A 9718-nucleotide genomic window follows, 5' to 3' on the forward strand; every position below is an offset into this window, starting at 1 on the left:
GGAGTTACTGTGCCACAGATACAGAGACATACAGATAGATATACACATTACACACGTTACACTTACATATACGGACCACCTCTTTTTTTGCCTTGGGGGTTAAAAGCAGATAGGTAAGCGCTAATTATTACTATTATTATTCTTAAGCTGGCGAATTATTATTAGGTAGGTATATCGTAAACTACACTAGCGGCACGCTATGATGGCCGGTTTGACACATTACAATAGTGATGTGGAATGTCAATTTATTCTCGAACAAAAAACAATTAAGTTTTGTTTTTGTACCTGATTAAATAGGTTTAATAAAACAAAAATGTATTTGTTTATTTAATTTATTTGAACGAACTGAATATTTGAACGAAAATGAATATACATACTTTATATGCACACAAGAAACATATGAATACAAAAGATACCAAAAAAGGTGCCACAAAAGGCCATAATTAATCAGATTCGTCCATACTACTATTTTCACTGTCGTCACTGCTATCATCACATACATTAATAATTATATGTTCGTTTTCTATAATATTATCTATTTTCACATCTCTTTCATAATCTTCCCTTATTAATTTAACAGTTCTATTCACAACCTTTTCCCAGTCTCCTTTAGTCACATGTTCACAAGCTTCTTCTAATAATTTTAGCATTTTTTTTGTGGTAAATGGGGGTTCTGTATTGTGTCTTGCAGCATATCCCTTAATTTGAGCCCACACCAACTCAATCGCATTATACTCACAATGGTAAGGCGGTAACCGTATAACTCTGTGCCCATGTTCTAATGCTATTTCGTCAATGACGTATCGGATCTTGGTTGGTTTGTTTTCTTTTAAAAGACGTACTAATTCCGCTTTTAACATATTCATGTTTGCATCTACGCCATTTTTACGAAGCCATGCGACGATATCAGCTTTCTTTTGGGATTGGGCAGGTGGCTTGTCAATTTGCATCGAGTGGTATGGGGCGTTGTCCATAATTATAATAGATGGTTCAGGGAGGCTACACAACATTGAGGTAAACCATTCAGTAAACTTTTCTCCATTCATGTCTTCATGATAGTCTCCAGTGGTTTTTGACGCAAAAGCCATGAGAGAACCTTCGACAAACCCGTTGATGGTTCCGGCGTGACAAATTATAAGTCGCGATCCTTTTCCTACAGGAACTTTGGAAGTAGATGCTGCTGTGTCATCGTCCCAAGAACGGCCTACAGTATGGTTAGCATTAAGCCATGTTTCATCCAAGAACACAACATTTTGCCAATTTTTGATTTCTTTCACTTGCCGTAAAAAAGTATACCTTGCCATCGCTATATCAAATCTTTCCATCAATATTTTGCGTTTGTTACATTTTTTGTATCGAAATCCAATGGTCTTCAAAATCTTCGTTAAAGAACTTTCCCCACCGAAGAATAATCCAGCTTCCTTCAGTGAATGCACCAACTTTTTTCTTGTTGGATACTCCTTCTGTAAATAGTAGCCGTAAACATGTCTTCGGATAGCATCGGCATCAAAGCTATCGATGCCTACGACTGGTTTTGCTCGTTTTCTCTTTTTTGGTGTGTGAAGTTTATTTTCTTCTGTGCCAGTCTCGCCATATTTTTTTTTAGTTATCCGTCTAACAGTTCGTTGTCCAATATTAAGCGCATCAGCTACGCGTTCAACCACTGACGTTATAGGTAAAATTGGCCCTCCATTTTGAGCTTCACGATCGAAATAGTTACGAAGGCGTATTACGAACTCACGTGTCTGACTATTTAGAACAGTTCTCTGCGTACGTTCGGTCATATCGACGAAATCCACAACAAAGGGCTTGAACAGAGTCCAAATTAACGAGCAAGGGTCAACAGTAATGCAGTATCAATATTTGAAATCCAAAGCCAGGTCAAAACTATATCACAATCGCATTGCACTGACAGTTTATACTTTTCGAAGCAACGTCAATTCGAAACTGCTTTGTTTTGCATTGAGCATTGACGCGAGTTTGCCGGAGGTAGTAGTTGTGCTAGCCAGCGATCCTATGTGACGATCGTATTAGATTCCATTTTTAAAAATTTATTGATATTTTTTTGCGATTTCAGAGGTTTGTCCACATAGTGAAAATTGTTCATATTCACAAGTACATTCACCCCTTAAATGGTGCAAACTGATTTTTCTACACTTGTATACATTTAAGAAATCAATTTAATAAATAAATTTTGAGTCCTAAACCTAAAACTACATTCGATAAAATTTATGAATCTCTGCACATCACTATCGTCAATAAAGTAATACAATTATTTCCTTCAAAGTCGTTATCAATTAATACGGAACTTCATGAGCGGACAAACGTCAAACCGGCCATCATAGCGTGCCGCTAGTTTAAGTAGTATAAATTCATAAGTTTCTTGAACTCAAAAATATCCAGACCCTAACATTTTTTAAGAACGGGCCATGAGAAAATACAATGGATGGCACACTGGCCTAAACATACACACATTCAGACCTTAACATTGAGGCATTTAAACGAATAGATACCTATCTACACATAGGTATGTAGGTACGCCTTAGGGCGGAGAAGATCGCTGTAATTAACTATATTACAACATCAATCAGAGGGATACGAAAATTACAAATAACGAAACTCGTAAGACTCGAAATACGTTCAAATGCATTTTTATTAAATTAGAAATTCATTAATATGAATTGACTAACCCTCTGCTAACGGCCTAGTAAAGTGTTCTCGATTACCTATGATTGCTTAGTGGTTGAATAAATCAGAATATATTAGTAGGAATAGGCTAGGGCTAGGTAATTTGCACGGATTCTACCTATATAATCAACCCTCAAGCATCAAGATCAATTCTGATCAAGATTCAAGACGCTGGGACCTGCGATTGCCGATCTGTTTTTGAAGCATTTCCATTGTCGCTATTATGGCGCCGTTAGCAGCAGTGAGCGTACTCGGAAGTAACTGTTAGTGATGAGACATACAATTATTATTTTGGGTGGCACACCTCTTCCAGCGTACCTATATACTACTTGTATATGCTTATTTCAGTGGTTACATATACATCTGGGTTTGCAAACTTTTAGCCCGAATGATCACTGACCAAACCCTTCATAATTTCAGAGCCACTCGCGGCCACAACATTCAATCGTCCACGCGAGGGTAGAATTTTGATGAGCTGGAGAAAAAGTTGGGCTGTGAATATTAAGTTTTAAATCCGTTGAGTCATGCCGCGGCTTTCTAAATAGCCGTTTCATTTATAACGTAGATATAGGCAACCGTTTCGGAAAATGTCACGTCGCATCACTTCCGTCACAGCCTCAACTGAAGCGTGAAAATCAGTGTTTCAGTAACCTAGATTTTAAGTTTTAATTAACGTTAAATATTTTAATTTTTTTTATGAAATATATTACTATAAAGAGTGGTGATAGCCTAGTGATTTAGATGTAGGCAATCTTTTCGTGGGGTTTCGGGTTTGATTCCGGGTGCACACCTCTAACTTTTCGAAGTTAAGTGCGTTTTAACTTTTAAGTAGGTAATTAAATATCACTTGCTTTAACGGTGAAGGAAAATATCGTGAGGAAACCTGCATGCCTGAGAGTTTTCAAAGTTGCGTGAAGTCTGCCAGTACATATTTCGTCAGCGTGGTGGACTATGGCAAACCCTGACTGAGAGGAGACCCGGTGATGAGTTGATAATGATGGTGATGATAATGATTTTAAAATAAACTAGAAAATAGCTGGCAACATAGCTTAGGTGATGTAATGGTAATGATAGTTACAGGTAGACATGCAGATAAACGACATCATGATTTATTTGGTACGACAGTGGTATCGAGACTATAAATAATCTGCACTGTTGCTTCATAGCATACGTAACAATGGTGGATGGTCTGGTATATTGAATAGGCAGAAACTACAAATAATATGAAGTAAGAATTATATATCTTTAAATGAGAAAAAAAAAATTATACATTTTTAGATACTATACTATACTGTAATACTTAGGTTCTGTATGTATATAGTTAAGTCAGAGAGCTGCTTCTGTCTATTTGAAAGACATTTTATTCATTAATTTCAACAAGTGTAAATTAAAAATTTATAACACCCCCGACAAGTGAAGGTTACAGTAACTAGAAAAGACCTGATAACTTTCAAACGGCTGAACCGATTTTCTTGGACTATTCCGCGCCTACGATCCAAAGTATCTGAGTTTTCCAAAACATCATTTTCAAATAAATAATTATGTATCTAGGCAACGTCCATCTTGACATTTGTCAATTGACATAATATTATGAACCTAACGGTTATCTAACCTTCGTTTCTACAAGAAAACTAGAAAAGAGCTGATAACTCTTAAACGGCTGAACTAATTTTTTTGGATTATAGCTAAGAACACTCTCGATCATGCCACCTTTCAAACAAAAAAAAAGTAAATTAAAATCGGTTCATTCGTTTAGGCGCTACGATGCCACAGACAGATACACAGATACACACGTCAAACTTATAACACCCCCTTTTTGGGTCGGGGGTTAAAAATACAAAAACAAAGAATTTCAAGTTTTCACCATTATAGATATGTAGTAGGATCTCAGGAAAAAGTTTCTAGGTAAATGAATTCTTTCTAGGCGTTACTTTGTATCGCAGAAATTAAGTTTTTCGCAGGATTCAAAAAAACTTAAATACACGTGAACAAAGTCACAGGCATCAGCTAGACTAACATATAACTGCGTGAGCTTAACGAAGATGTAGCTACATACATTCCTACCACAAACGCGCGGGGAAACGTTAAGATTATACGCCTGATTAAATATTTTCGCTCCAATGCAAATAAAGGCTTTAGGAGGGAATTTTCCCCGGCGAATATTTCGATTCTGTATTTACTTATATACCTACCTACTGATCTTAATCTACGAATCTATATATTTATATAGTTTTGTGTGAGTTGTGACGTAATATGTATAGTAGGTAGATGTATAAGTTTTACGGGGTATATCTAACATCATACACCTAGTTATAAAGACCCCGAAGTATAGCAGTGGGAAATGCGGGACATAAGTAAAAACATAAGACTATGGAATAACAGTGTTTTTAAATTAATTATAGCAACAAAAATTAAAATTTCATAATTTGTAAATCCAAACCATTAACGTAGTTTTTATATCTATCGGAACACTAACATTCATTTGTTGTCTCCCATCTTGAGCACGGGTCGGGAGGGGGGCGGTTGTCTCAGACGCGCAGTGACCTACAAATAGGTCCCCCGGTGGAGGGTCCGCCTCGGCAGACGTGACTGGCTGGGTCGCGGTAGATTGCTTTGATATTCCCCTGACCCAGTCGTCAAGCGTCGCGCGCAGTAGCGCCGTTGGGTTTTAGTGGGTATTCGTCTCTCGGCTGGCGAATCCCACCATACCCTTCCCGTCTCTCGGGAGCGATACGTAAAGGCATTTACCAACGCTAAAAAAAAAACCGCGACCTGGAAGTTTTTACACATCCCAAAATTGCCCACTTCATTTCAGTAAATTGTCTTTCATTTTAAGGTAATTGCTATTTGACAAATCGCAAAAATGCTGTACTTTGAAGTAAATTGTTTATTTTTCTAAAGCATTAACAGCTATTAAATACATGCAATTAAAAACTTCAGTTTGTGAAGATTATAAGGGCCTCTTTTAATTTAGTATACATTATCCCAATAAATAAATAAAACAAGTTGAAAACATTGCTGTTCGCAACTTGTTCTGTAAAAATTTTCTTTAACATCTTGATACTTTGAAGCCAACCTCCAGAAAATGATATGTTTAGGTTTAGCAATCAATTTGAACTGTTAGTTTTATACTAAATGTTTTTCATTTCTTAAATAATCTAAAACTAACCAAAAAACTTCCTGTGCTATTTATTTTCTTGCAGGCGCTCTATGGAATTCAGTGTCCACTGGACTGTCATGGCGGAAGGATTGTGCGCGTCATTTCGTCGCAAAATATTATTTAAAATGAATTTAAGCTTATTATTTTTGAATGAAAGTTGTGTTTATAATCGTTGAAAAATAAAATAGGGATTTTTTCATTTCTAAATGAAGCCTGCTTATATACTAAAATTTATTCTAAAGTTACGGTTTTACCAGGTAAATACTCGGAGGTTGTCATAGATTATGATGACAGATAGTAAGTGTTCTAAATAGGTATTATACCTATGTTTTTTAGGAGATAGCGCGCCTCGTTTCGGGCGCCGTGTTCCGAAATGGATTTCGTAGTAGTGCAAGTTTGGTGCAAGCCCCACATGACGGAGGTGTATGCGTCAGGCATTTCCTGTGTACAAAAAAAGACCTATATTTCGGATCCATTTTTCATCACTGACATCATGCACTATTCAAAGACGGGTCTTCAAGCATTGAGGAATTTTGGACGAGAGACATCTCGAAGGTTCCCGAAGGCTGCCTAACTGAGTTAGATTTGTCGGCTAGCTAGCTTTTTTTGAAATTGGACCTACTTAGCTGGATTGTGTGTTAGAGATTTCTTATGAGATATTATATGTACATAATATAACCATCATAAGAAAGCTCAGATTCATGCTGCGGGCAATGGGGAGAGCCTAAAGGTTGGAACGCCATTTCGGCGGCCGTGTTTCATAATAAAGAATACGATGCGGAGAGAGATGTCACTCTCAAGGTCTTTAAATGTATCCATGCAAAAAACCACGTCGACTGGTTGCTCCGTTGCAGCGTGATTGAATATTAAACCAACAAACACACTTTCGCATTTGAAATATGGCCAGTGATTATAAGAAACAGTTTAAATCTCTCTCTGCTCTCCGAGAGACGTTAGGCAAAGTGAACACGAATTATGACACTTCTGTGTTCTTATACAAGCTTAGGTCTCTCAATTTTGTCAATTAATGTCAAATTTCTTTCTCAGATCAAAACCTAGTAAGTGGTTTAAATTCAAGAGAAGTTTAGGAACAAACCTTTGAGAACATGGAAAACTTGCAGGTATGCAGGTTTCCTCACGATGTTTTCCTTCGCCGTTAAAGCAAGTGATATTAAATTGCTTAAAACGCACATAACTGAAAAGTTAGTAGTGCGTGATTCCGGGATCGAACCCCCGACCTTCGATTAGGAGGCGGACGTTCTAACCACTAGGCTATGACAGTTTTTAAATTAAAGGGGTTTAAATATTTTAGTGTGAAGACTGGCCTACACATTTATTCATTACATGTGCATCATTTTCTTTTTTAGGGTTCCGTACCTCAAAATGAAAAACGGAGCTCTTAAAGGATCACTTTGTTGTCTGTCCATTTGTCCGTCTGTCCGTCAAGAAAACCTATACAGTACTTCCCGTTGATCTAGAATCACGAAATTTGTTCTCGGATTTATTCCTTTACTTGGGCTATGAGAGTTGAGACCTATCTACCTGCCCATAATTCTAGGTTAACGGGAAATACCCTATCGGTTTTCTTGACAGACACGACAGACGGACAGACGGACAGAAAGACAGACATCAAAGTGATCCTATAAGGGTCCCGTGTTTCCTTTTGAGATATGGAACCCTAAAAACATTATGTAAGTATGCAAAGTATTTCCCTTGCAAACCATATTTAACAGTTGACATGTAGAGGTCATTGACTTTTCCTATCTTACTTTTAAGTTTTAATGCATTATTAAGTATTTACTGTTTTGACATGGTATTTAGATAATGGGTGATATTTATTTTATTTAATCTAATTCCTTTGAAAAACTTAGTAAGGCGCATTAATCTATAAAAAACCTAGCGAGTTCATAGACTTACTATGTTTTAAAATGGTCAAAGCGACTTACTAGCTTTTAATTTTACTTTAATGTGGGTGTCCTTACAATACAACGGGACATACTATGAAAGTTAGGCTTATGACATAAAACGATTTTCGGAAAAATGACATTTACTTTGTTTTGATATGGGGCGGTCGATATAATTAGGTACTAGGGTAAAGGCTCAAGTAAATTAACAGATTGGACGTTTTTACATGTATTAAGAGCTGGAATAAAAAACCGGCTGATATACCTTTTTTAAATATTTTCTTACAAATTCTTACACTTTTTTCAATTTCAATTTCAAAACCGTGTTCCGTTCAAACCGTTCAAAAGTGCGTGTGCGTGCGTCCATGTGTGTGTGTGTGTGTGAGTATATACTTGTCTGTATGTTTGTACGAGTGTTTGTGAGTGTGGTATTGCGTTGTATAACCACATGAGTAGCGAACAGAGTCAAAGCTTCATACAAGCGCGCTACGATAGGTACACTACTACAAGCTTGAGGCGCGTGTGTGCGTGAGCACAGGCGCTACGTCGCGTACGGAGAGAAATCGGTTTATACCGGCTCGGCCTGTGCTCAAGCTCAGGGGCTGCAGTACACGTCGCGCGTCGTGTTTTCATTTAATTTAATGTTAATGATAATAATTTAAATAGTGTTTAAAATCTATTTTCTTGAACTGTCATAGATTTTGTTCAAAATCAATATCTGAGGATCCCTAGGATCACAAAACAGGAAATTGTTACCAAAACTTAAAACAGTTGGCACCATTTTGTAATTCTTTGTTAATTGACCGATTTCGTTCAAAATCGATATTTAGAGCTCCCTGGGATCACAAAATAAGAAACTGTTACCAAAATTTAAAAAAGTCGACGCCATTTTGAAATTCTTTGTTAGTTGACAGATTTCGTTCAAAATCGATATTTAGAGCTCCCTGGGATCACAAAATAAGAAACTGTTACCAAAATTTAAAAAAGTCGACGCCATTTTGAAATTCTTTGTTGATTGACCGATTTCGTTCAAAATCGATATTTAGAGCTCCCTGGGATCACAAAAAAGGAAACTGTTACCAAAATTTAAAAAAGTCGACGCCATTTTGAAATTCTTTGTTAATTGACCGATTTCGTTCAAAATCGATATTTAGAGCTCCCTGGGATCACAAAAAAGGAAACTGTTACCAAAATTTAAAAAAGTTGACGCCATTTTGAAATTCTTTGTTAATTGACCGATTTCGTTCAAAATCGATATTTAGAGCTCCCTGGGATCACAAAAAAGGAAACTGTTACCAAAATTTAAAAAAGTCGACGCCATTTTGAAATTCTTTGTTAATTGACCGATTTCGTTCAAAATCGATATTTAGAGCTCCCTGGGATCACAAAATAAGAAACTGTTACCAAAATTTAAAAAAGTCGACGCCATTTTGAAATTCTTTGTTAATTGACCGATTTCGTTCAAAATCGATATTTAGAGCTCCCTGGGATCACAAAATAAGAAACTGTTACCAAAATTTAAAAAAGTCGACGCCATTTTGAAATTCTTTGTTGATTGACCGATTTCGTTCAAAATCGATATTTAGAGCTCCCTGGGATCACAAAAAAGGAAACTGTTACCAAAATTTAAAAAAGTCGACGCCATTTTGAAATTCTTTGTTAATTGACCGATTTCGTTCAAAATCGATATTTAGAGCTCCCTGGGATCACAAAATAAGAAACTGTTACCAAAATTTAAAAAAGTCGACGCCATTTTGAAATTCTTTGTTAATTGACCGATTTCGTTCAAAATCGATATTTAGAGCTCCCGGGATCACAAAATAAGAAACTGTTACCAAAATTTAAAAAAGTCATCGCCATTTTGAAATTCTTTGTTAATTGACCGATTTCGTTCAAAATCGATATTTAGAGCTCCCTGGCATCACAAAAAAGGAAACTGTTACCAAAATTTAAAAAATATTTTTAA

The sequence above is a fragment of the Maniola jurtina genome, chromosome 11, assembly GCF_905333055.1.
Source record: "Maniola jurtina chromosome 11, ilManJurt1.1, whole genome shotgun sequence".
NCBI classification, from domain to species: Eukaryota; Metazoa; Arthropoda; class Insecta; order Lepidoptera; family Nymphalidae; genus Maniola; species Maniola jurtina.